Raw genomic sequence first — 7,795 nt, 5'->3', positions numbered from 1 at the left:
TAATGATAATGATAGTAATAATAATAATAGTAGTAGTAATAATAATGATAATCACCTCGGTCTTTTAATCCAACGCTCGCCAACCGCCACTTGTGCGGACGTTTGGGTCCAGGGCATGAACCCACTGCAGAAATTGGTCCAGGGCATAAAACACCACCAATTCCCGAAGTGGGTTTATGTGCTGGGCCCAAATGTCCGCACAAGTGGCGGTTGGCGATTGTTGGACTATGAGGCCTGGCTGCATTTATTCTACCGAGTATAAATGTTCACATTAATAATGATGATAGAATTGGTAATAGTAATACTAATGATGATAGTAATAATAACAGGAATAAGAATAAGAACAAGATAATGTTAGTAGTAGCAATGTCATTGATGATGACGATGATGATGATAATAATAATAATAATAATAATAATAATAATAATAATGATAATAATAATAAACAATAATAATAACAACAACAATAAAACAACAACAATAATGATAATGATAGTAATAATAATAATAATAATAGTAGTAGTAATAATAATAACAATAGTAATAATAATAATAATAATAATAATGATATATCAATCACAATAATTATGATAATAGAATTACTACTAATAATTATAAATGATAATACTATAGTACATACATACATACATGTATACATACATACATGTATACATATACCAAGGGTTTACAAGGGAGACAGCCAAAGTCAAAGGGCATAATTCCACTCCCACCCATTTCATCCACACATACTCCACCCCCATTCACCCTCCCTCCCTCTCTCTTTTCTTGGCTCCTCCTGGATGACGGATCATCCCTACATCTCGCCCATTGCCCTGGGTCAGAAGCAATGAAGCAAGACACAGCACATCCACATCACGGCTGCTTCATTTAATCGGGGACACCCTCCCCTCTTCATCCCCTCATATAGAAAAAGAGAAGACGGGAAGAATTCCCTTCAGGCTGCGTCAAAATATAATTCACACATAACCACTCCCTAACCCCCCATCCCGGACCCTCTCCCATGCATCACAGCATTATCTATATACAACCATTCTCCACTCACCCCTATCTTCTGTCTTCTCCCATCCTTTCTCAACAGACATTCCACTCTTTCTCAATGCCACTTTTACTACATCCATCCATCTCATCCTCGGTCGCCCCCTCCTATTCACTCCATTTACCTCTACCTTCCACTCTTCTTTTACTAATTTTTCATCACTCGCTTTTCCATGTGTCCAAACCATCCCAAATACTCTTTCATCAACCCTAACTCTCAACTCCTTTTCCACCTCCCGCTCTCCTCGTTTTTTACTCTACCCAGCCTTGTAACCCCTACCATACTTCTCAGACATTTCATCTCAAACGCATTTAAACACTTCCTCTCTTATGTTCCATGTTTCTGCCCCATACAATGCCGTCGGCATAATCATCCATTCATATAACCCCCTCTTAGCATCCACTCCCAAATGTCTATTTCTCATTATAATTTTTAATCCCTATGACATTTACTTGCTTCTCTCAATCTACATTCTACCTCCACCTCCATTCCTCCATTTCCCGCCACATGCGCCCCAAATATCTAAAGCTACCCACTTCCTCCAGCCACTCCCTTAATACCCACTTAAGAATAGTAATGATAGTAATAATCATAATAACCATGGTGATAATAATGATAACTATAATATTAGAAATTCTAAAAACACAATAATAATAATCATAATAGCAATAATAATAACGATAGTAATAATTAATTATGATAATGCGGACCAATTAGTACTGTTTATTAATGGAATTACTATTAGTGATTACTAATAATTATAAATTATAATTATAACGATCACATGAATTCTGTGAATTAATGGAATTACCATGAATAATTATTATATTAATGATATGATAACTATCAAAGTGACAATGGTGATAACAATAATAATAATAATAATAATAATAATAATAATAATAATAATAAAGATCGCATACTACTGTATGTGGATTTATTGTTAGTGATTATGAAAAGGATAAAGTAATAATGATCAAAATTGCAATACTAATAATAATAAGTAATAATAATAATTAGAAATATTAATAGCAATGATAAAAATAATAATAATGATAATAGCAATGATAATAGCAATGATAATAATAATAATGATAATAATAATAATAATAATAATAATGATAATAATAATAGTAGTAGCAATGATAATAATAATAATAATAATAATAATAATAATAGTAGCAATGATAATAATAATAATAACAATAATAATAATAATAATAGCAATGATAATGATGATGATGATGATGATACTGATAGTAATGATAGGAATGGTGATGACGATGATGAGTCAACAGGGACAGCAGAAGCAGGAGCATGGTCTGAAGAGAGAGAAAGAGAGGGAGATGGAGGAGGAGGACCTCATGCTCACCTTTGGGGTTCTCCGGAGCCAGCAGCCGGTCCATCCCGAACTTGAGCCGCGACGATGCTCCTCCCCTGGCGGCGGGGCTGGGCGGCGGCGTGAGGGCGTGCACGGTGGGCGTGAGGTGCTGTGCCGCAGTGGGCGGGTGCCCCGTGGGCGTGAGGCCGTGAGCTGTGGGCGTCGTGTACTGTGGTGACGCCGAACTTCGATGTGTCAGGGGCGAGTTTGGCGACGAGCGTCCGAGGTCGCTTGGCGACGGAGAACCATATTGGTGGAGTTGCTGATGGTTGTGGTTGCTGTGAGGGACGTGGCGCTCTGGGGGTGTCGGAGCAGCGGGTACTGGCGCTGCGGTGGTGTTATTAGTTGTGGTGGTGTTGGTGGATATCGGTGGAGGACCCGATAAGACGACGCAGGCTGCGGTCCTTGGCGGTTGAGCCGCGGCCGGGGCGTGGGGAAGGATCCCTTGCAGAGGATACCGAAAGGGGGACTCCTTGGCGTCCAGGTACCCTGCCAGGGACGTGAGGGCCGAAGGGGCCGCGGCCCAGGGGGGCATCGATCCTGGGGGGACATCAGGTCCCCATTTGACCGCCCCAGACAAATACATGGTTCGTGCGAGCGAGCGAGGAGTAGTTGCTTGTGTGTGTTGATCCTCTTTCGCTGTGTACTGTACCTCCCTTTGGCTTGTCACAGGATGCACTGGTATTAGGCGAATGGTATGACTGTATTAGTCCTAGGCATCGACGGTGAATAAGTTAATAAATAAGGTTTTATGGGAACGGGATTAAAAGCCGTAGAGTCTGAATATGTGATGGTTTGTTGAGATGCAATAACTGGTCATTGCAAATGGATCCCGGTAACAATACTTATCCGGTCTTTACAAGAGATGATGCTACACTCCATGTTTGTAATACAGCAAGTGTTGTCATTCTTCTTTGGCAAGGTCGAACTAGATAAACGTCACTGAATCCAACATAACAATGTTCATCCACAACAATAACAACACGAAAAGTAACTTGGCTGGTTGCCAACTACAGCTGCACTATTTGCATATTCGTTTGACCCGTGTACGGATAATAATTCTCACTACAATGACCGGGGACAAACACTGCGACCGGCCGGTCACTCATTCTTCGGTCTTGGGTCGAACGAGTGGACGGTATGACGTCAAGTCGCGCGCGCGCACATGACCGGTCACGTCTGGGTACTGCAACACAAACACGTGACGACTCTGTGCCCCGTTCGCCCTGACACTCTGGTGCCACGATACTGGAGTCGTTCGCAATCTTTTGCCCATCCGAGGCAAAATACGAGGGGAGATTAACCACGCCCACTTTGCTTCCGTTCGGCAATCTGATTGGCCTTGAGAGAATATTGCCATTTGTAAGACCAAATATTTTAAAGCATTCACGGCGATTATTCTCATATTAATTCATTCTTAAACATAAATAAAATATACCAAATTATTATAAAGCTCTTTTAATCCTATTAATTAAATAATTCAACCATTAAAAATAAAATAACAAATTTAAAACATTTGGCACCATTTTAGTTTATGGGCCAATGAACGACCACTTTGTGCGAGGGCGGTCGGCCATTGGCCAGCGCTCGAGAGGGCCTGTCGCCTTTCAATGTACAAGTGTGAAATGAAGGCCTCGTTTGACTCTACTCGATCATTATGCACTTGTGCAGCATGATTGAGTATCATTGCGAGGGGAAACACTCAAGCAAAGATAAACAGGCCAGAACATGGCTCCCTTTATATTCAACTAGCCAACTCGAAACCCACGCCAACTAAACTCTCATATTAAACCTCATTGCACCCCGACCCAGCCGTAACGCTATCCACTTCCCCTCTGTTTGCACAAGGGTTAATGTGTGTATGTATATATTTGTGAAAGTATTAATTTGCATATGTATCCGTATTTGTGAAGGCGGGGATATGTTTGCGTTTTGCAGCATGGGCAGGCGTGTGTGTGTCCCCGCGCGCATGCGTGTGTGCATGACAGCATATATGCTGTCATGCGGAGTGACCTAATCTGACCCAGCGGAGAGTGTGGGTTTCATGATATTGTAATTTGGAATGACTTAAGAAAGGGGGGGATTCTCCCCCACCACTATTTCTTCACCTCTCCCCCTCTGCAGATAAAATCTCTCTCTCTCTCTCTCTCTCTCTCTCTCTCTCTCTCTCTCTCTCTCTCTCTCTCTCTCTCTCTCTCTCTCACAAACTCTCTCTCTCTCTCTCTCTCTCTCTCTCTCTCTCTCTCTCTCTCTCTCTCTCTCTCTCTCTCTCTCTCTCTCTCTCTCTCTCTCTCTCTCTCTCTCTCTCTCTCTCTCTCTCTCTCTCTCTCTCTCTCTCTCTCTCTCTCTCTCTCTCTCTCTCTCTCTCTCTCTCTCTCTCTCTCTCTCTCTCTCTCTCTCTCTCTCTCTCTCTCTCTCTCTCTCTCTCTTTCTCCCTCCCTCATTCTCTCTCTCTCTCTCTATCACACACACACACACACACACACACACACACACACACACACACACACACACTTTCCCGGGCGTGCATAACGATCTCGTTGTCACATGACCAAGATTCAGCTTCTGACTTTTCGGCTTTTTTGTTTATCTTTCTTTTATCCGGAATTACCCGAACAACCTTTTTCATCTCTACTCTGAGAAATCTTCATTTCACAGCTCAGCAATTACCACCTTTTTGTTTTCCCTCCCTGATTGCTTTCTTCCTCGTTCACGCAGTGAATTAGCACATATTTTTACAGCATGTCAGCCACGTCTTTTTTGTACAAGACTAAAATTTATGCCTCTGTATAGCTACTAACCAGTTGTAGTCAGGTCAAGCGTTAGCTAGAATAAAGACGTAATCGTTAACGATCACCAAAGCGCCTTTCCTTCCCGCCGTCTACACGCCCCACAGCAGAAACACAAAACAATCCACGGAACGCCATTCAGACATAGTATCAGAACAAAACGTGATCTCTACTCCTTCCCCTGGTAGGGCAGTACTCGAAAGTTCGTTCAGTCATTGATCCGAGGTTGGGGTGCACGGGTATGTTGGTAGGGCAGTACTGGGGCGCACTGGAGCGCATCAACTTCCCCACGAGTAGATGCGCCCCAACTTCTGGGGCGAATGGACTTGGGGCGCATCGTCACTGGGGCGGATGGGCCTGCTACCTTCCCCTGTTGTTATGTACATATTGTCTTCCCCTGTTGTTATGTATATATTGTCTTCCCCTGTTGTTATGTATATATTGTCTTCCCCTGTTGTTATGTATATATTGTCTTCCCCTGTTGTTATGTATATATTGTCTTCCCCTGTTGTTATGCATATATTGTCTTCCCCTGTTGTTATGTATATATTGTCTTCCCCTGTTGTTATGTATATTTTGTTTTTTTTCTATCTTTTCATCATTTCTGTATTAACGTCTGGAGAAGCAAGTAGAACCTGTAAAATACATTTTTAAGGTATCTTGTGTGTGTGTGCACATACACACACACACAAGCTCGACGGCGCAGTGGTAGCGATCATAACCCCTACTCCAGTGGTCCGAGCTCAAAGCCCGCCCAGGAATGAAATAATTTCAGTATCGCTGTGCTGCGAGCCGTTACTCCAACTCTTGTGGGCGGGGAGTGTTGTTCCTTTCCTGTATGTTACAAGTAGGTAAATACAACTTGGTAAATACTCGTACGTCTAATCATTTCTGATATCTTATAGCTGATAATTGTGATTTCTGTTTTCTACATTAAAATGTCTTTCTAAATTACGTTGTCTATGAATGGTTTTATACTATGTCTAATACAGGGCAGTTGGGAGATCCAAGTCTAGAGCGATCAAAGATCATAAAACAGCCAATTTCACTGGTAAACAACCAAAATCCTTCCGAGACCAGAGTAGCAATTTCCAACTAATTTAAGGTCGTTGATAATGAAAATCATGTTTAAAATTGTTTGTTAGCTCTACTTTTCGAGATACACCTGCGTGTCGCAACAGGTTCCAACAGGCTTGCGCCAATGTGTTTCTTACCACACTCACAGTCTCGCAGCTCGCTGCCCTTCATTATTGTTCCAGAAGCCACAGAAGGTGGTTGTGCTGTGCAGGTTTACATTTTGACGTCAAGGGTAGGTGATTTTCCTAGTCAAGCACTTTTAACTTAGAATAAATGTTCAATGAGCAAGTCATTGATGTGCATGTGGGGCATTTTATATAAATTTTATTTTCCTACTGAATGATATAAACACTTCTGCTAAATTGTCATGCTCTGTACTATAATGATGAATTTATGAATAGATTTTTTGTTTATCTTCTAATTGTTTGTTGAATTCTTTCGGATGCTTCGTGCTTGTGTGAATAAGGTAGACAACTTCTACATTTGTGGTGGGGTGACCTTTGTATTACAGAAGCACCGTATAACTGTTATGGTTAAAAAGGCACAACACAGGCGCGGATACAAGGGGGGGGGCCAGGGGGTCCGCCGCCCCCCAACGCCCCGAGTATGAAGAACAATGGTAAGTCCATTACCATTGTTCACTCATCTCGAGTTTGATTCTCCTTGGATAAACACTTTTTAGTGCGAATTTATGATTTGAATTATATTTGTGTTATATATATGATTTTACATACAATTACGAGCAAAACAGACTTAGGTTTCTGGACCCATCTCCAAGCCAACAGTATTATTCTTGGGGTTAAAATATCGGTGTGTTTCAAGTATCGGTTATCGGTTCGCCCCCCCCCCCCCCAACATTTCTGGATCCGCGCCTGGCACATCACCTATATTTTGGATTCAAGATTGGTGACCAGGATAAGAACTGGGCTCCTCACAAATGCTGCAACACTTGTGCCACTAACCTTCGCCAATGGTTAAACAGGAAAAGGAAATGAATGCCTTTTACTGTGCCAATGGCGTCTATTTGCCGTCCTAACTTAGGACGGCCGATTGCCCGTGAGTTGAGCTCGGGATCTCTGTAGAATTAGGTTAACCCATTCAACTCCGATGACAAGATGTCTAGTCATTTGGTCAAATAAAACAAAAAATCATAAAACACCAAAATGTTTGATCAAACACCAGAAAAATATGACGTCAGTCCTCGCTTCGCTGCGAGCGAAGCGAGGATTGACGTCATATTTTTCTGGTGTTTGATCAAACATTTTGGTGTTTTATGATTTTTTGTTTTATTTGACCAAATGACAAGACATCTTGTCATCGGAGTTGAATGGGTTAAGACGGCAGTTAGAAGTCTACCTAGAATCTTCGGAGTTAGTTCACATCACCGTGAAAAAAGTTAGGCAATATCACCGCAGAAGCTTGTGGACAGTAAGTACTTTCGTGTTTGCATCTTCAGACAAAGTAAATAAATGCAAATATGGTTAAATACAT

This window comes from Oratosquilla oratoria, chromosome 6 (genome assembly GCF_046742065.1).
Source record: "Oratosquilla oratoria isolate Oo_2021 chromosome 6, ASM4674206v1, whole genome shotgun sequence".
Lineage (NCBI taxonomy): Eukaryota > Metazoa > Arthropoda > Malacostraca > Stomatopoda > Squillidae > Oratosquilla > Oratosquilla oratoria.
This window is presented reverse-complemented; position numbering follows the sequence as displayed.